Raw genomic sequence first — 21,919 nt, 5'->3', positions numbered from 1 at the left:
CCGTTTCGGTTTAATAGCCCGCTTGTTCTCGGAATTTAATTATGCCCAGAGACGCCGAGATTAGCCCGACCCATGCCCAGCCGCGCTTACCGTGTTAATAAGTCTAATAATGGATGACGTACATCGCACTTTTTATTAAAGCTTCGGATGATGATTAGCCATTTGTAGACCGGTAACTTATATCAGTACCTACGAGGTAAAAATCAATAACCCCGCACAAAGGCTCTTTGTTCAATAAAGCACCTTTTGTTACAACAAACATCATATCAATCGGCTGTTACAATATACTTTATCATTATTAATAATTCAGTAACGAGCTCCCAAAAACAAATTGTCTATCCGATAAGACAATGGTCCAACTTTAATAAGAACCGGGTCCAGAGATGAATAAGAAAAAGATAGCCGCCTATTGTTTTTTATCATGTTGTCAATATCGCGCGGCCAAATTTTCAATATTGGAATGCCACGATTCACCAATAAGAAGCGGGAAGGAATTGATTTATTGTCCAATTAGCGTCGGTCAGGTGTGCCAACTGCCAAGATAGCATCAGGCTGGCCAACCTTACTCGGCTGCAGCTACTATTTCTTTTGGCGCGTTCCGTTTAAATGGCATATTGGAATCAAAAAAGAACGTTTACACCGTGCTGCGGTTTCTGGAAGCTGCATTTGAAATTCTGATCGTTTGCGGCAGCCGTTTGCGTAAGTGGAAATTGATTTGAATTAATTGTGGCAACCCAAGTTTTTATCTTTGGAGAACTTTAATTTGATAAGAATTGGTATTGGCTTTGCTGTTTACTGATACAAAATAAAATAAAACGGCCATTATTGAGTGTAGGTGCTGATATAAAATCAATTATTGGCGCCCCAACGCGGGGGAAGTGATATCATTTTAGCGTGTGAACGTTAATAGGTTATTAATGTTCCCAGTATCGAATAACATGCTCTATAATATTATAGTATATACGGCGGATGCGAGTAATATGTGTTTGATTGTTTCCATGAAAGTTACTAAAAGGCCATAAGTAATGCAAACACATAAATTACATTGCATGATTATTATATATTTTTTATTGTACCTACTTATGTCAATTTTTCAGTTGGTTCACCCTGTATATACGTGTCGCAAAAGTGGTATAGTAACCAACCTGAAACCCAGTACCTAGAACCTACCTATAAGAAAGGCTCACTAGCTACCTCAATAGTTTATTAATAACCAGAATATAGAGAGGGTATAGGTATGTATACAATGTTATTTTCAACAGGTCAGAATGTTGAAAATAATACCTTTAGCCTTTAGTGATTACAATTAATTTACAATGAAATACTTAATCCATTCGTTACTCTATAAGTACTTATCTATTTAAGTACTAACCTACTTGGTAAGTACTTAGCTGAAATTTATAAATAGCCTTCACTTGTGAGTCCGAAAGCGGGACCGCAAATGCGCTATTCCAACCCTCTATTAAATAGTAAAGCAACCGGTATGTTAGAAGAGGACAGTGATAGCCACCCCAGCATCCGCGCTCTCAACAAATGTGCGGGAAAGAAAGAGACGTAGTAATAGCCGGAAATTAGCACTCGTCTATCTTTCATTTTACACCCCAAATTTTCTTATTCCAATTTCCTCTCGCTACGAGCTGCCCCATTTTCCGCACCATAACTGCGACGACACGACGCAGTGGAAAACAATCTGTAGCCAGGTCGCATAAAGTTGTTATTCGGATGTATAATTCGTCAGTTTTTGCGACGTTCAGCATTCGGGAGCATTTTAGAACACTCTGTCATTTGAAATGAGTCATTTTCTGATAAGAATGCCCTATTGGGTGAGACGTGTGCGCCTCGGCCGAGTTGCCGATAATGCCATTTCCGAACGAAGATAGCGAATCGCTTTCGGTGTCGGTTTTTGCCGTGGAGTTTTAATAATAAAGCATAGGGGGGGAGCGGCCGAGATATGGAAATGAGCGTATGCAGGAGAGGAAATTTGAATTTATACACCAGCTAGTTTTATTCATGAGGGTTCGGTGCGTTCTGAAACCATTGAAGTGATATTTTCGTTTAGTCGAGTCGGCGTAGGGTTTTTGTTAACCCCGCGAATGTGAAGTTTGGCGTTCAGAAATTAATAGCTCGTAAAAATACACAAAGCGTCAAAAATGTCCATCGGTCAGGTGAGATTCGTTCACAAAAGGTGCCGCGTTTTTAGATCGCGTGGGAAGTGAGTTTCAAGCACCTTGTATCAGACACCGAATGTTAGTGGGTCCTTTTCGTGTCATTTAGCAATTGGACGAATAAAAGTCGTAACAAATTTGAGGCTTTATTAGGTGATGATGCTGAGTGGATGGTGGGAAACTTACGCATGCTACTTAGACATTTATAACAAAATTAAATTAATTTTAGACATTGCCATACGGATAAAAAGTAAACTATCTAACCGGGCTCAGGCAACTCCTTCCAGCGAAAAACCCTTTGAAAGGGTTATGCAAACAATAGTAAGTAGTGTAAGTACATTGTTCGTAGGTATGTTTACTAAACCATGTAGAGTACCCATAATGCCGAAGAAGCGAAATCTTATGAAGTGGAAATTGGAAAAAGATTCATACCATACCTAGCTAGGCATACTAGTGTTTTATGTAAATTAATGGTTTTAACATGCAGTTATAATAATTAACATTGAAGCAACCCAATGTCTATTAAAAATGTTAAAAGGACATAAACTCTCTCAACTCCACTGTTAAACTAATATGATATGTCGTTATATTTTTTTCATAGGATTCCGTAATCGTTATTGTTAATAATAATGTCCATAGTAAAAAGGCTTCCAAGCCCATAAATAATAAACTTCAACAATACAAATTTTTGGAGTCCGAAAACTAGCTTCATTGACACAGGTTGCTTGTAAAAAAGAAAAATAATATTCGTTCATTCATGAATGAAAGGTTTGTGAGTTTCTCAATGAAATAGCAAAAAAAGGTCATTTTGAGGTAACACTTAAATCCATTATTTGTGAGAAGTTAATCTATTACGTCTTCATTCCATTATCCCGTGGGATTTCGTAAAGTGATGATGAATATCGCTTTTATTATTCACGGACAAATAACTGACCATGAAATAGGCGGTCCATATATTTCATTGATCATTTGAATTTTTTATAGAATACCGTGTCTTGTCGCCAAAATGTCTGCGCGGGTGTGAACCGTATCTTTTTTTATTTTATTTTTGTAACTTATCTTGTTGAAGGCTATATAAGATTTTTGTTGTTATATGAACTCATTTTGTAAGTACGCAGCACGTTATTATTCCGTGGTTATAGGTTGGTATAGCGACTTCCATAATAATATACTTACTTAGCTATTATTGTTGATAATAAATTGTAACCCATGTAAAGGCCAAGTAAGTACATAAGAATTCATTTCTTAATACCGCAAAGAAAATTAAGCAAACAGCCAGCTAGAATGCTTGTTTTTAATTTGCCAATAATACGGCACAGGCAGACGTCGGCAGTAATTGATGTAATTATAATTAAACGTGTAATTGCGGCATTATTTGCTGGAAAAAAGCAGTCTGTAATTATAAAGGCGGTCCCGGGAAATGAGCCACCGTGCCCGTTATGAAATTGATATTTATTTTTATGTCACTCCGTATTTGGAGAAACAATTTTATTATTTTGCGACTCTCGTTACAATGTATGGCTACTGGTTGCGTGGAAGTTGAAATAAATTTATTTATAAAAAGGTACTGTAAAACTATTACAGTTTTGACAAAAGTTCTGACTACTATTTAAGGAGCATTAATAACTTTAATCATAAATTTTTTTCCGTACTTAGTTATTTCTAGATTTCAAATGCAATATAAATTAATTTAGATCATCTTGAGTTTCTACTGAAATATGTTCTCTGCAGTGTGCTGAGTGTGCATACCTTCATAGAACAATGAGACACCATTAGCCATAAATTAAGAGTTTTTTGTACTGAACATTTATTTAATAAACCGCTGTGCCATTAAAATATTAGCTGTGTGACTTTTATTGTCTTGAAATTGAATTGAAATGGTAAAAGCAATTAATTAACTGTAACAAACGATACAAAATGCCGCAGATCTGGGGAATTTGCTATTGTACATTGTCGCATTACGTTTTTCTATCAACTTACAGGCATCCATGAAAGTGCATCAAAGTAGAGTCAGCCTACATACTCATTGCCTTGCAAAAAAGGTAAAATTTGGCAATTTCGCTAAGACTTTATCATTGCTCGTTATATAGGTAAGTACTTATAGTTAAAGGTATGTATTTATTTATTTAATTCTTTATTCCACAAACATATAAATGTACTGTAAAATATTATATACCGATTGAAAATCTCTATTTTGATTGTTTAAACTTTACTACTGAGTAAAATACCTAATTAAATTCTAATTCTATAATTTATTTATTTATTAAATGCAATAAAATATTAATAAATAAATATGCAATAAAAATAGTCTCTAAAATAATTATTCTGTTTCCATTTCCGTTATCTACACCTATTTGCTAGAATATTATAAACATGATAACTATGCCTAGTCTAAACTTATATTATATATTTTTGTACATCTAATTTGGTATTTAACATAATATATTTTTTAACTGTGAAAGAAAGCGAAGTGTGTTTTAAATGTACCTAATACAATTAATGACTCTTATTATATTGAGTAAGTATTTTTTTCACTTGTTCCAATAACTGAGCATGGAACCTGCTGAGTAGTATGTTTGTCAGTGCTACTTCATTCACAAGTGTGTAATGTCGGTATGTAAACAGTCTTGATAGTTATACTTAATAAATAAATATGACCTTTATTTAAGAGTTTTATGGAGAATTCCGAGATAAAAATGCTTATGCAGTTCAGGGATAATAATGATGTAGTTTTGAAATCGGTCCATTAGTTAAAGAGTTTATTACAGTAGAGCCTTATCCGGAAACTACAATTATATGTATTATCATGAATAATACCTACATTAAAATTTTGACTACTTCTTAGAAACCTACAAACAGAAGTACATACTTACAACATATTAAATTATAAAGTATCAAGATCGAATCGGCACCAAAGACACAAAAACTATACGGCAACTTTATTCGCGAAACATAAAAATAGCATTTTTTTCAAAAGATTTCACAAACCATGTTTTGACTGGGACTACCCACAGAGTTGCAATGAAATCGCAATAGAATTTTGACTTATGCTTTGCTCCTTTCAATGAGAAAGGTTTTATTCTGTCAGTTTATTAAAATATCTATATTATCCAGAAGAGGTCTATTTGTTATTTATGTCCCAAATTTGTATTTATCAATCTAAAATAGACAATGAATAAGTTTTCAAGAGAACAAAATTAATAACAGTACTGACTGTAATGTTTTACGTGCGTTGTGAAATTAAATGGAATATGCCTTCATAATAATTATCATTACAGCTATCTCTAATAATATTTAAACAATTTGGTTCATATATGCAGTGGTCAAAATCAAAAACTCAATAAGTACACATTTACGTTACACCAAAACATGACACCACCATTCTTTCTCTATCAGAGCGATACTTTCACCACGTGGTCCTTGGTCCATGGCTATTGGTCCGTGGATCTTGGCCCTACCGACCGGGAAACAATAAACCGTTTTGGAATCCCAATTTGAGGGTATTCCGTCTCATTGTCTGGGGGGTAACTCTATATGACGAAAAACTAAGTTTCGTAGCGGTGCTGCGCGAGCCACAAAACTCTATGTCCTTATATTAAACTAGCCGATGGCACGACTTTTGTTCGTTCGTTTTTCGGTAGTATAGAGCAACCCTCCTGAAGCCGGCTGATGGGAGATCACATCCACTTTATTGACCATATTGACGAGCCTTTGTTTGCAAATGTCCTTATAACAATAACGAGTAATAGCTACTTACGATTACGACCTTTATATAGTTATCTTGAGGAGGGGTAATTGTAAATAATGTATTTGTAAGAGCAACTTTAATGTGAGTAGAGAAATGTGGGGCTAAGTTGATGAAAATGCCCATACTATAAGGCCATAGACTAATATTAGTCTATGCTAAGGCTGAAGCTGCTTGAATTTTGTACATATAAGTAGGTATATTTTTTTACTTTACACTACCAAACTACTAAAGTTATAGTAGGTAAGTAAGTACATGAAAAGTATTTTAATGTTATAATTTATAATAATCACCAATGTTTATCCAATTTCGCAGATGGGCAACTCATTAGATTAATAAAAAAAATATGAAGACAGTTTAAAAAGACTAAGTATTGTGTCTAAAAATAAATATTATAAGTTTTTGTGAGTATACAATACAAAAACTCCTCACGATCATCTGCATTGAATTAATGATGTTTTCATTCGAATCCATTCCCGAATCTCGATTGGTGATTTTTTCCCCAAGAGCTCGTATGCAAACGAGAGAATTTGCATCCCAACCACATTCGGCCTAATTTGGGAGACCCGCTATCTGCGCCGAAATCATTAAACGAACGCACGGTAGCAGGAACGGCACAAAACACAAAACAATAAATAAATAACGAGAACAATAAATATAATTAAAAACGACAAAAAGCGTCCATCCGCATGACGCGGGTACAAACGGTTGCGCGTTCGCGACGACTCTATATTAACGATTCCGGTATTCCCATTCATCCAGAATGCATATTACACTCTATTGGGCCGATTTAAGATTCACATTGCGACGTTGTAAATCGAAATCCGTTCAACATTTTGTCACCGGCACGTCACGTTTCCGAACGCTCCTCATTAGAGAGATTTTTATTTTTAAATAGTGGCTGTAGGGTTTAGTATCCAGTGTCTTCAGCTGCGTTTTTTGAATTCGGAATCGGAATTTAAACGAGATGACATTTCTTTATTGCGTCCGCGCTCCTGGACGCGATTCTGTTCACGTCTCCTCATTAATTGGCGCCGATAGAGATGAGAATCGCTTGTTCGTGGAACTCGAATTTGACAGATTCTCAGAGTTTGTTTGTAAGTTTTGTCGATGGTCTATGGCGGTGTTGTTGCGAGAAGGTCGTAAGTGCAGTAGTGGTTTAAGAGTTCAATGGTATCGATTCTGAAGGGCACACTTCCTAATTTTAAAATGAGCTAAAATTTCTAAATTTAACTGACAGCGCTAATTTTTGCTATTCTGAAGGCAACGATTTTAACGGCCAACTAAATTTAATAGGCTGATTTGACGTCTTTAAAATGAGTGTTCCCATACTTAGGACAAATACCAAATGATGGCAGCGAAATATAGATATCATGGAAATATAGTCGTTATTTTATATTTTTAATCTTAATTTACTTTAAATACATAAAAACATGTTAAAAATATATTTTAAAATATACTAAATGCATTTACAGCCTATTATTATCGTGAAAAGCATAACTATTAGTGTTTCCAGTGTGACTCATTATAGGTAATTTAGAAATAAATTACTGGCAACCCCAAAAAAATACATTGACTTTTTCATTGTTTTCTTTCTCCGATTGCCGGGAAAAAATTCGATGGTGATAAATACGATACGAAAGATCTTAAATTATCCGTGATAGCTACTTGCTTACAAAGGTTTTCATTACACAAGTTTTCCTATAAGGTAAGCCATAAACATAGTGAAATGTTTAAGTACATGTAACTTGACGGATTCGTCTTTGGAATTCGTGTTGATTGTTACGAAGATTTTGTTCAAATCCATTATATAAAATGAGAAATTCGCACCTTATTCATATTCTGCATATTCGTGTATATTTGCTTACGAAATATTTTATAATTTCAGATGCAAACATAACCTTAAAACATCAGCCAGCAAGTTATATGAAACACAACACCTGCATCAACAAGTATGAAAGGATCCAGTCGCATTCCCGTTCAGACTATCTAAGTTACCTAAACAGAAGGTTAGTATTTATACTTACTATGTAATAGAGTGAAAAAAAAAGAAAAACCCATGTAAGTACTTACTTACAAAATTAAATGATTGAGTGTTAAAGATACTTAAGTACTTCAATCTCTCTTAGCGGTGAAACGATTCATCATCAGCCCATAATCATCCACTGCTGGACATAGGCCACTCCTAAGGAGTGCCACAACACTCTGTCCTCGGCCTTCCTCATCCAGCCACTACCGGCTACCCGCCTAAGGCTGTCGGTCCAGTGGGCAGGAGACGATTAGCCAGTCTTATTAATTGTCTACCGCTGATTGCATCAAAGTCTATCTTGGTACCAACCTACCTATACATACAGTTTGTTTTATGCAGTGCACTATGTGATGTAGTGAAAAATATTATAAATTATTCAATTTAGTTAATGTTATTCATATACTTATCATATTATTATTGTTACAGAACTAAATTGAAACCCAGGAAGGATTATAAAATCTTGTCTACTCGAAGCGACCTCTTCCAAGACTCGTCAGTGCATATAATAAACAAGATTATTATATTTCATACAAAAGAACTTTGATAGATACATGTGACTATGTTATAAAATGAAATAAAGCTTCTCTAAATTGTGTTACTTTCATTTTCTAGTGGTAATAAAACTTAGTTGGCAGTGAATAAACTTAGTTAGTAAAGCTAACAAACCCCCTCTATTAATTATTTCAAAGATTGACTTTTGGTTACTTTAACAATGCAAAAAGTTTTATTGCTGCCAACATCATAACCATTAATTTGTTTGGATATAGGGGAGATGACCTGATCAGTATAGGTTCCTATTACTTTACTCTTTAGTTCCTATGTTATGATAATCATTATACTTAGGTAAGAATACTCAAATTGAGCCAAGTACATCTACCTGCTTTATTATTAGCTAGTTAGAAAGATATGTACTGATCATAATCATTACAATTATTAAGAATTAGCCCTACTGTTCATCTTATCATAGGCAACAGGATTTTGATAAGAAGTTTTGTAGTAGGTAGGTAAGTAAGTAGGTACTTTTCTTTGAGAAGATATGTAGAGTCCTATGATACTTACATAAGTAATAATAAAAAAACCTACTTACCTAGGTACTCACCTCTATTTCAGTAATCAAGATAGGTAACCTAAACTTAATGATTCCTCCTACTTACATACCTTTTTAAAGTACCTACGTAGCCTGTTGATAGTAAGCAACTTCTTACCTATACTTAGATACATAGTTTAATCCATTTTCAGCTTTATTTTTGGTTTATAACCATATTTTAGGTTAGTAAATAGATTAAATATATTCTACCTGTACACAAGGAATAATTAAGTTTTATTGTACCTACCTAATAAGGTACTTACATAAGGAAGCATCCTATCAACAAGAGCCCTACTTTGGTTGATTTTCGTCACAATTTGTACTCTCAGGGTTGGTAAAAATAACACAAATAAGGGGTAATTTCACATATTTATTTCTCCATAAAACAGTACACTTATATCACTGAAATTTGCTTAACTTACTTAAGGAAGGCCTAAACTCCAGATTAAATCCATATTTATGCACCTACAACAACGATTTCCCATATATTTCACGGTTTTACTTTTAGAAATTTTAGTATAATTTTAAGAGGCACCTTTCCAGACCCCTTTTAAATTTAGGAAGAAAGTTGCTAATTTTACGTTGACATCGCTAAAAATGCGACCTTCAGAATACCAATTCGACCATCTAACCTAAGTTGAATAGTTTTAACGCTGTCAGATTCAAAATTTAAAGTGACGTCTCTAATTTTGGAGATAAACGGTGCCTTCAGAGTGCCAAATAAATTTAGAGGGAATGTAAGCGTTTTTTGACAGCGTTAAAATTAGAATGTGCCCTTCAGAATCGATACCAATGTCATTTTAGTTTTGATGCGCTCTTAAATTTATTGCGCCAATTAGTAAAGTCCACATGAAGGGGTTTATCAGTAACATCGATCGCACTCTATTTGGGAGGTAGATATCGATAAGGAAGAGAGTCCAATTTTAAGAAACGCCTGACCATTGTCGGTTGGTATTTTTAGAGTTCCATACCTCAAAATAAATAAAACGGCACTCTTATAAGTATCATTTCTTTTTTGTCCGTCTGTCCGTTACAATACCTATTATCTAAACAGAGCAATAAGTTTTCACCATTATAATCAAAATAAATGTAGAAGAACTTACATGTACATTTAAAAAAAATCGTTAAAGTAGGTATAAACAAAATAAGCTTAAAAGTTACACAGTTGTGTACATTTTGTAAAAACAACTTTGTGAATACGATTTAATATCTTATATTATACAAATACATTATACCTAAATATTAAGTTTGCTGATAAGATATATTTAAAGAGATAGGTACAATACCTACACACATACTTATCTCCTATGCTAGTCCGACACGCACTTGACCGGTTTTTTCCACAATCCGCTGTCCCATTAGAAATTTTCGGAAGCGAGAATGTTATAAGTTAATTGGGTTGAAATATTTGATCATAGGCGGCAAGCAGAGATAATCTGTGTGCTATGGATATTGCCGAGATCACATTTTAATTAGGATGCCACCGGATTCTATCGGGAGCTACCATCTATTGATAAGATTATTTTAATTACTTACAATTTATTTAAAGATTATAGCTGTTACAATGTTTGAGATTCTTGTTAAATACTGTTATTGGCTGTGAGGTAGGAAAGGTCTTTTTTATTATTTTTAATCCTTAATGACGAGAAGTCTGTTTTGAGGTTAGTGCGCCAACGTACACCTTTTTCTTATACAGGGTGTTGCAAAATTGGTATACTAAGCCAAAACCTACATGTGCAGCATGGTATATCTAAGCCCGAAACTGAAATCTGAATTTGGAAATTCGCGAAAAAAAAAATCATTTCCCATAGTAAAAAGTCACGTGACAATAAAGTTTCTATGGAAAATGAAATATTTTTTTCGCGAATTTTCAAATTCTGATTTCAGTTTCAGGCTTAGATATACCATGCTGCACATGTAGGTTTCGGCTTAGTATACCCTTTTTGCAACACCCTGTAGAGTTTAGTCAGTGCATCAGTGTTTCCAGCCAGACTCGAAAGAGGTTAAAAAGAAATGGCAGAAGGAGGCGACAGCTGCTGCTAAGATCTGGCTGCGGATTTCTAAAAACTGAGACTCAATAAAAACAAACAATACGATTCCACGGAGATGCATTTGTAAATTACAAGTTGTACGGTTTGACCGTTGTGGCTGGATGAGGAAGGCCGAGGACCGAGGATTGTGTTGTGGCGCTCCTTGGGAGCCATGTCCAGCAATAGACGACTAATTACGGGCTAAGGATAAAGTTGTATGGTATTTTTAGGAATATTTAAATTTGTACCCTTCATTAGATAAGTTTCTCAAATAAACGTGTAATTTTATCAATATGGCTTTGTCGGCACCTTGTGAGTATGGAGTAACTTTGTTTCAGAGAAAAATAAATTAAAAGAAACAATTTTAATTTGGGCGTACAGCTTTAAAGTGATACTTTTTCCCGATACGGCAGGTTGGCCTGTTGCAGGCAATTTGTAAGGATTTGTCAATTATGTATAATTATTTCAGATTTCAGTTGCACAGTCAGTGGACCTTAGCACTGGTGCCTGAACAATATTTAAAAATTGAAGTCGTGGACTTTTTAATATAGTGAATTTAGAATGGGTACAACCTATACTAAATATTACTAAATAAGACTGACTCTTACTGTACACCGCAAACTTATAACTACATCCAGGTCCAGACTATCTTAAAAAACACACCCATTAGGTATTTTTATAATTTTTTAATTTGTATTTTTATATACAGGGTGTTGCAAAATTGGTATACTAAGCCGAAACCTACATGTGCAGCATGTTATATCTAAGCCCGAAACTGAAATCAGAATTTGGAAATTCGCGAAAAAAAAAAATTTTTTTCCATAGTAAAAGTCGCGTGACCAACAAAGTTTCTATGGAAAATGTAATTTTTTTTTCGCGAATTTTCAAATTCTGATTTCAGTTTCGGGCTTAGATATAACATGCTGCACATGTAGGTTTCGGCTTAGTATACCCTTTTTGCAACACCCTGTATACATATTTATATTTTGTTACATGATTATCGATGCTTCTGCTTAAAGGGACTAATTGTTTTTGTAGGACCAACTGTGGTTTAAATAGTAGATAGAAAAGTCAGAAAAAGAAACAACCTTGAAAGTCAATCTGTAGAGAAATCTGTGTACTAACAAATTCAATAGATTAAAACATGATCGGTCATCATACCAACCACAGTCTTATCTTTTCCATCCCACCCAACCCAGCATAACAATATCCAAGACATGGCCATTTTCAAAACGAACGACTTTTGATAACAACTACAACATCAACACTGACCAAGATAGTCTTTTTGTCGCGACCGGTCCCGATGCAACCATATCGCATTAACGCGCGGCTCCACGCAGCGGGTTCTCCATACAGGATTTATGTGGTTTGAGACCGACAAGGTGGTATCGGGGCTGAGATGTCGATCTCAAATCAGGTAGCTAAAAGCAATTTGTGAAATTACTTTCGTAGAATCGGAGTCAATTAAGGGGGCATGTACACGCGTCCACTCGCCCGGTTTCACCGACTGTCGTTTGTTCCTTTTTTAAGAGATAAAAGTTTTTAAGCTGCGTCTACACTGAGCGTATAGTTGTTCTACATTTTAGAATTTTGCAGGTTGGCGTAAAGGGTTTGTTAGTTGCTGACTCGCCACTGACTGAATTTGGTCATGACGTGACGTCATAACTTGGTAACTTGTGATTTTAAAACAAAGCACCGTGCGCGTAAGCCTACCGGCTAGTGGTTCTTTGCTTTAATCTAAGCCACCCTGTTAGTACAATGTGCCTGGCAAATATCTGACATTAAAATGTCAGATATCTGCGTGACCGACTGTAGGTTATTGTTACCTATGGTTAAGTTTGGTACGTAATTGAATAATAATTTGGGTTTCATACTCGTAGGTAGATACATGTACGTGATACTAGTAGCTGTAGGTGGCCTTTAAGTTATATAACATAAAAAGCTTATTATAGCCGGTTGGCCAATTACCGAAGAGCATCAGAAACATTAATTAATTAATAATTTAAAATACAGCTGTCGTTTACCAATAAAACATGGAAAAATGTTGAGACTGAGCTTTAATATGGTCATAAAATAGAGGCTGATCAGGTTTTTGTGTGAAAACTCAGAGCTGTGGAGGAAATAATGACTTGTAATGTGAACCGGTAAGAAATAGTCGACAAGTAAGGACGCATACTGACTACAGGGTGTAACATAAGTGTTAGTGTGAAAGGGGTCATTCGGAACAGCTTTTGTTCTGCGTCTTTTTGAAACACGTTTTTGGAACACTCTGTATAACTGAAGTACATCAATAGCATTAACATAAGTACCAAATTTTATTTAATTTTAATAAAAATATGTAATATGTCGGGTACTATTCTAATAAATTGCTGTAATATTTTGATGAACACACAAACATATATAATGTATTTTTCTTACTTGTCGTAGATTTTGAGCAATCTTGAAGTGTCTTTTTATTTGAATTAATTTAAAGACTAAGTTATAAAATAAAACATAATGACAAATGAAATAGGGTAACGTAACGTACCTAGGGACATTTTCGACTACCCCAACTTTGAATGAAGCTATCGCAGCGTACAACTAAGATATTAATGTGAATTTTTCTTTATTCGGTAGGATATATAATCTATTATCACTAGTATTTGTGCTTAAGCTTTAGTGTGGCCAGATTTTATTAAATTAAGATAAAAATAAAAATTCTTGTTTTGACCCAAGGTACGTTACACGTTTGTACCTTGGGACACTGTTTCCTGTAGCTTTGTACTATGGAAAATGCAAACTTCTAAATAACGCCTTATATCTCTGTTCTTATTTATTTACTGCATCTCTCTTCTGTCTAGTTTCACTCTGGCATTAATAAGAACAGAGATATAAGGCGTTATTTAGATGTTTGCATTTTCCATAGACCAAAGCCATAGGAAACAGTGTCCCAAGGTACAAATTTAATCGTGTCCCAAGGTACAAAAAAGCAATATTTAACCAAAATTTAAATATCTTTATTTTTAATTAATTGGAATCTTTCAGATAATTGCCATGTCATAAAATTAAATAACTGAAAAGTTATACGTGACATCCATGTCTTTATTTTGAGCATGCCTCAATGAGATAAAGCAACACAAAAAACTATACAAAAGCTACTTTTGACTCCAAAAAACTTCATACTGTCTTCACCACACACTAGATGCTGGTATGATCACGAGACTCACTAGTTTTGCCAAGCGAGTAAAATACTATGCCTAGGGTAGAATTTTAATGTGTTTATTTAGCCGGTTTTTAAAATACAATTAATGTCCCAAGGTACAAGCGTCCCAAGGTACGTTACGTTACCCTACTTACAAGCAAAAATGATCGATTTCGTAATGAAACCATTTATTTTGGCCGTAGCTTAATTGTTTAATAGTATTTTAATTAAAAAGACACACTAAGTTTGTTTACCATTTTCGACAAATAAGAATGAATACAGTATAGGTATACGCCGTCACATACCAAGAAGTGATTTTATATTTTTTCCATCGAAACAAAATTAACCAATAAAAGATTAATCGCAATCGATCTAAATCGAGAACTTGATTAAAATCCGCGAATCGAAAAACAAATAAGCATAATTCATTTGCGGGACACCGATCGGTATCGGATATTAAAATCGAGAGTGGATTCGATTCGATTAATCGGATCGAAATGATTCAGCGAGTTGGATGCTGTTAATTGCCTTGCGCCGATCTACAGCTCCCCTTGATAACTTACTCTGACCTGCGCGCGCAAAACACACTATGTATAGCTTCCTATGTTTTCATGGTTATTTTTTGTTTCGCAAAGACGCTGGATTTATTGTATGCACTGAAGTATAGGTATAGGAACTCTGACCTCTTTGCAGCTGTGCGAAAATAACCTATTAAAGTCCAGTTTGGTAACCGTACACCAGCACCATGCAGTGCTGTCGATACGTCAAATATGTGCCAGATCCATATAATATGTACCTATGTTATATCAGGTTTGCACGTATTGTAGCTGTCCACGGCTCTTCCAACCGGTGTAGGCTCGTTGGTCCACCTAGGCTGGAGGGTCTCCACCCTTTAGTATCTGCCCTCACTAGAGAGGGAACTTTAGCTGCTTACCTGCGAGTGGAGGCCTGCGGAGTGGGAGTATTAAGATTGAAAAGAAAACGCTAATTTGTATGGCGCGGAAGATTCGCCACTTAGCGGTATAAATGGGCTATCTTCAGCATTATACAAATTCGCGTTTTACTTCTCACTGCTCAAACACTACTAGATTTTTTTGTAAGTACATTTATTCCTGTTTTATGTATCTGCACATAGCAAGTTTTACCCGCGCACATGTGCACTATAAGGTTTCAATTTACCTGCTCATCTGGGAGGCAGCGACATCGGAAAGGCGTAAAACAATCTCCACAGCCCGCGGCGACCGCAGGGCTGACAACCGCTAACTTATTACTTTATTACCGCTAATACGCAATCACTCAATGAGGTTGATGTATTTGATAATATTGAAGCTAAGGGAGTTGTAATCATTGTCTTTTAATAATTCATTCTTGAGACAATCAGTGTAACAATGCAACGGCTTTCTAGCCGTAATAAGGTTCTTACTTCAGGTTGCACTGGTCGAAAGACCATACTCACGCAATTTAAAGTACTTACCATAAATGTATTCTAAAAATGATAAGTAGAATAAATGAATAGGTCTCAGTTAGCAGAGCTTGTGTGAATAATCGAATAAATATTCATTTAAACCTACCTACTTCAATTCATTTAAATTTAATCTGCCTTCTTGTGTTTTATGGAAAAGCTGAAAACAAATTTTCCTAAACAATATATCTAAACTATAATTATGATCATAACAAAATGCTCTTGTACCAGATCTAGTGTTTGCTTGTTATAAATCTATATAATAATATGCAAACTGTTTCAATTTTCTATCGCTGCTTATATCTTTGTAAATTACTGTACTCACTTTTTAAAATCTACATACACGGTGGCAGCCCTGTGCGTCTCACAAAATTTACACTCCGGCTAAGTATCGAAGCCTCGAGGCAAATTAAAACATTAAGCCGAAGCGAAGCCATGTCGCGGCCGACAGCCCATCCCTCATATTTTGTCTTCGGCCGTGGCTCTGGGCTAATCGAACATCACTAGTCATAGCAGGCAAGGGTCAGCTTCGATGGCTATATTAGGAGCTTTGAAATAGAGGTGTAAATACAGATATAAGGATATTTCAATTGAAGTCTAATACTTAGGTACTTAAGTATGGAAATGGTCGCTAAAGAAAAATAATGATGTCGGTATGTATCTAAGTTGAGTTGAATACCTACATGAGCAAATCAAAATTATCGTTTGATTGTATCGTTAATTAAACTTGAAATAAAAGAATTCATCTCATAAAATGAAAATACTTTCTGAAAATATCAATATATCGCCATGAAATCAAATTAAAATAATTATAGGCAATTCATTTCTCACATATTAAAATACGCAATTAAAGACCGCTGATTGCGAGTGACAACCAATTCTATTTTCGAATTCATTTGCGCGCCTCGCTGTAAAAAAAGAAAACAAAATTTCCTCTCTAGCGGCCAGCATCTAGTAATCGATTCAGCAGGCGTCTCGCATCGCGATTCGCGCCCATACATAAGGGATATTGACAAATTAATCGAGACTTGGATGGAAATGGGCGGGACGGGTTACTTATCGGTGGCACTTGGCAATTATTGCGGCGCGCCCACTCATAACTGAATTTATAATTAACTAAGACTCATTCGCTGAGGTACTATGGGTTCTCGATACAGAGTCTAATATGTGTTCAGTGTATTTAAGCCTACAATCTAATCTAGTACTTTATATAGGTACTTGCCGCTGCCACTGGCGCATGAGATTTCCTACATAATTTGAAAAAGGTCAAAGAATTTTCCACCATTTAGGTACAATTTCAGGAGAAGAGCAATTCCTATAAATAAACAAATAAAAAGTTTCAGGAGGTTACGTTCAGTCATTGAGACTGAAGTATTGTATAATTTTTTTTAGATTAACACCCGAATCCTTATTATTTAAATCATTCATCATTTAAAGACGTAATTCTATCGTTGTACGCGAACTGCTCTTACTGATAGAATCATATTATAAGAGTTTAATTCGCATATAATAATATTCGAATGAAACTCGATTCGATTCCGTTTTTCATTAGTAGCCATTTCTACTTGCGTTCTGTTTAACAATTAATTGAGATAGCGATGGGCCGTGGGCGCTCGTGATTTAGTGCTTAATCGTTTTAATTTGAGCCGCAGACCAATTTGGACCTCTGAGATTGGGGAATGAATAATAAACCGACCATATGCATGCCTTTTTTTTTTCAAGACCTAACTTTAACTCTATCTTTTATCTGTGATTTGGATGAAGATTTGGTTAGAGGCAATGTAATATAAGGGTATGTAAGCACCCTCGGATTCCCTGTACCGACCTGTACCGGGTACCCTGATTATGCGAAAGCACTCATGATAAATTAAAAATCCGGGAAATGTTCCGTGAGTAAGCGCTTTCGCATAATCAGGTTACCGGTACAGGTAGATACAGGGAACCCGATTCTCTATGTAATCACCGTAAGTAATGTACACTTACCTAAAACACTGAAAATGATTCTTTATTTTTTTTCTTCTTCTTTCTTTAACAACTCGGTTGCTGAAAAGGCCGCTATGAAATTGACCTACAACACGCATATGCTTTGATTTGTATCTTCCTTTACGCGTTTTTTTTACATTTTATTAACTTCACTAAATCTAATAGATTACCATCTACACCCCGGTGGTCAATTGACGAAGAAATGTAAGTTAAAAAAAGTAGTTATTCTTGTAATATAACCCTTATTATAAATGAATGAAGAACTATTGAAGTTGGTGAGATCCCTGGAATACCATAGAATGCAAGGGTTGCGTCTGGTATGTAATGAAGAATAATTAATTATGCTTAATTTACTAACCAGATTTCGTGAGTAATTAACTAATTATTTGTCTTTGTGTATAGTGGTGGAAGTGGACTTGAAGTCCCTGTGGTCCGAGGTTTGATCCACGGGTTGGTTTATAAATTTATGAATATCATCACGACCCATTACGTCCCCACTGCTGGGGCACGGGTCTACTTCCAATGAAGGAAGGGTTTAGGCCTAGTCCTAAATCTCTAAATTTATGAATATACAAAATGATTTAAGTTTGTTTAGGACATAAAAAACCTAATCTGTCTGTTTTATTTACACTGAAATCCTTTACTCTTTCAATCTTCTGTAACGAAATTTAATTATACGAAAAGAAAGACGAACTATAGCAGAGAGAGTAGACAGTCCGCTGCTACGATCTTTGATGTGTGCACATGTTATGCCATGTAAATGGGCGGCTAAATAATTTACCAATTTAATTATTATATTTCATTTTAATTTAATTTAATTTAATACCATTACTAACATAATTTTTAAGTTCATTGTTACTAACAAAATATGGATCAATCCGAAATAAATGATTTATTATTATTATTAATGCATTTCTATAAACGGAAATTTTGAAAAGTTTGCGTTTTCGAACTGTAGCTCATAGATTTTAGTTCATAATGGAAAATTGTACAACGTACTAAACTTTTACGTTATCCATACCTTACCTACATTATGTACCTAATTATTACACTCACAAGGAATACAAAGTTCTATCCACTAGGTATGTTTCTATATATCTGAAACTTTTTCATTGCTCGCGTACAAAAATGTATTTAATCAATTAAATCTAATGAGTTGGTAGCACGAATTTAATGTACAAAATTAATTACGACAAATTAAAGTATTTTAGCCAAGGCACTTACAACTTTTAATGAGTTTAACTAATTACGAAGCCGCCATAAGTTCACACCGGATGTGGACCGCTTCTGAGCAGATGGTCACAGGTTCAAATCCTGCAACGCCGTCAGGATTGAATATAAAGAATTTTGGAATAGAAGTTAATATTAAGTTATTTTTTAAATAAACGAGAATCATAAACCGTGGGTCTTAGCCGGTATACTAACCACTGTAAAATTTCTGTTCAATCCAAAGGTTGTCTTGTACAGATTGCTATAAGCAATAAGGCCACCTTTTTACTGTTTATCTTTTTTGTGTTTCTTTGTTTTTGGTGCCAATAAAGACTATTGTAATAATTCCATTGTAAAGGACAATCTGTAATTAAACTACTACTAAAAAACCTTCGAAGTACACTGAAAAATAAATTTATCTCTTTTTATGTTTAAGTATCTATATGTGTGTAGTGTGTTCCATGAGGTAAATCACATCGCCAGCGCAAGCGGTATCGGTATCAGACCAATTCCCCGATAGTACATAGATAGAATATTCTTTATTTGTACACAAGAACAGATTTCATAATCTTATGTACAAACACATAGGTACAAAAATTTATAGACATACATAAAAGCGTTCTACATCTTGGACTATAAAGAGATCAATAGCCACTCTTAACACTAACAACTAGTGTAGGATGACCTGTAGATACCTCACAGGTATAAACTACCGCGATACCACCCAACACTGGTCAATACCGACCACATAACTTTGTCAATAAGCCAGCACGTGAATAAGTAAGCCAATTACATTAACTTACTGGACAGCTAAAGCAATGAAATCACCATTTTGGTGGGTAAATAAAAGTATATAAATGAGTAATTAGAGCCTCGCGCCGCTTCCGTTGCGGACGGTACCGCATACGAATCTGTGCATTACCATCGCTATGGGGCTCGGTGTCCGGTTTTTATTTGCTGTCGCTACCAATTAGTGGAGGGTTGCCGTAGTGACACTGACAACGACGAAATAATTGCACTTTTTCGCATCTTTTTTGTTGGTAGCGTCAGCATAATCATTGTGAGCTGCCAATTACTGCGGCATTCAGGGCTCCAGTAGACTATGTTAACCATATAAATACGTATCATAATATTAATGCCGTGTACAGTATACTGTAGGTACTCACTTTTCGCGTTTAGCTTTATCTTAGTGTCCCATGAAATCAGAGGTATTGAGAAATTATTTAATGGTTTTCTAACGCATTTAAAAAAACCTAACCTAACCATAAATATCATACTGCGTACCAATACAGGGTTGACCTACTCTTATATCGCGAAAAATTTAACTGTTTTATAAATGTTATTCAAGAGGCTTATCCCACAGGTAGACATTATCTAATGCAGCCATTATGAAACAAAATCCTGTAATGAAATTAATAACAAAGGTAAAAACTAAAAGCTAAAAATATAAAAGCGCTTTTTTAAGACCTCCCGTTGAATTCTTTTATATGAAAAAAAATAACACCTATGCCTATTTTTTATATCAACTTTGTATATAAAAACTTTAAGTCTTTTTCAATTAATTATATTATTAATTTAATATTAAAATCTGAAACCATTGTTTTACTCACTGTTTTCTATGGCACGTTGCCCGGTAGGTATACATTGCTATTTATAAGCAATAAGCTGATATTCAGTTTTGAATTTATTTAAGGTAACATACATAAATAAAACGAGTTCATGGTACTAGTAACGAATTGTAATTCTAGTCATCATAAGTTACAAATGCTTCGAGTTGCACCTTCTCATTTACACAGCATTATACAGACAATGGTGTGAATTATACATATATTGATACAATAAGGCCCGTTATGTATCATAATATAAATATACTATACTCGCGAGCAATAAAAAAGTTCCACCCAATTCAGAATTATATTAGTCATATTTAAATGAAATAGTATTGTATGTAAAGCCTAGGTTCTGCCGCTTCTTTTAAGCTTACATTCGTTCAGATATGTATCATAGTTTTACCAGGGCATTGAAATGAAGGGACGAAAACATTTTTTGGCTCTCCTGAACGTTTTGTCCAATGGCTCTTGCTATGTTTTAAAATGGCACAGCCGTTCTGATGCCCAGTTAAACGTACTCCAATATTGCAGATGGCGCTAGCCTAGCCTTTTCCGCTTAGTATTAAGTTGGTTTGGTGCTTTATGATTGATTGAACTTTTTCATTGCATCTTGAGATTTTCAGGTTTGTATGCTTGGTTTTTGGGAACCATTCAGAGGTAATCTAATGAATTTTATTTAAAAAAAACTGTTTGTAAGTACAATGTATACCTACATTTTATTATAGTCAAAGGATTCTAGTTTCATAAAGCGAAATCATGAATAATTATAATATTAAATTATGTATTTGATCATATCGGATCGAATCGTCTTGTATTGTAACACCCTGTTCATATCAAATGAATATTTTGCCTTATAATTATAATTATTTACACTATTTTGATATACTTATCATAGAAAATGTGATCTACATAATTTTAAGAGTTTTTATTGTAAAATAAGTAGAGTTTATACAATTATGTATGTAAAATTGAAATGGGCCTGGAGTAATTTCCAGGGGTATAACGCATTTTAATATTCAGGCATTTTGTAAAAAAAGAATAGTTTACAACTAATCGAAAAATCATAAATGAATTCATTATTCATTATAATTATACATCCTTTCCACAGATAAAAAATGAATTAAATATTTAAGTTAGTGTATTTAAAAATAAAATAAAATAAATTGGATGATATTGAATTTGATTTATACCTCCATAGATATTTACATAAAAGCAATAGTTTTTCAATGTTCAACTTATTTTTATTTTATAATTATGTCCATATACGCTATGTAAGTAATAGAATAAGTTAAAACTATTATGTACATTTTATTGACCAATAAGTGAGTAGTTTTATGAACTGTAATGAGCACGACTGTTCATAAAATGACAAATATCCACTTAAACGGCGGATATAAAAATTAAGAAACTCATAAAAT

At 34.5% G+C, this 21,919-nt stretch overlaps 1 long non-coding RNA gene across 1 annotated transcript; it reads left to right on the top strand.

The window, feature by feature from the left end:
- The first annotated feature begins 7,431 nt into the window (after positions 1–7,431).
- Positions 7,432–8,530, top strand: LOC125490695. The gene is made up of 3 exons (XR_007267845.1): positions 7,432–7,618; positions 7,799–7,919; positions 8,366–8,530. It is a non-coding gene; the product is annotated as an uncharacterized LOC125490695 (long non-coding RNA).
- The last annotated feature ends 13,389 nt before the right edge of the window (positions 8,531–21,919 follow it).

Source organism: Plutella xylostella, chromosome 26 (genome assembly GCF_932276165.1).
Source record: "Plutella xylostella chromosome 26, ilPluXylo3.1, whole genome shotgun sequence".
In the NCBI taxonomy this organism is placed as follows: Eukaryota; Metazoa; Arthropoda; class Insecta; order Lepidoptera; family Plutellidae; genus Plutella; species Plutella xylostella.
The sequence above is the reverse complement of the archived record's forward strand: the minus strand, read 5'-3'. Positions and strand labels throughout refer to the sequence as shown.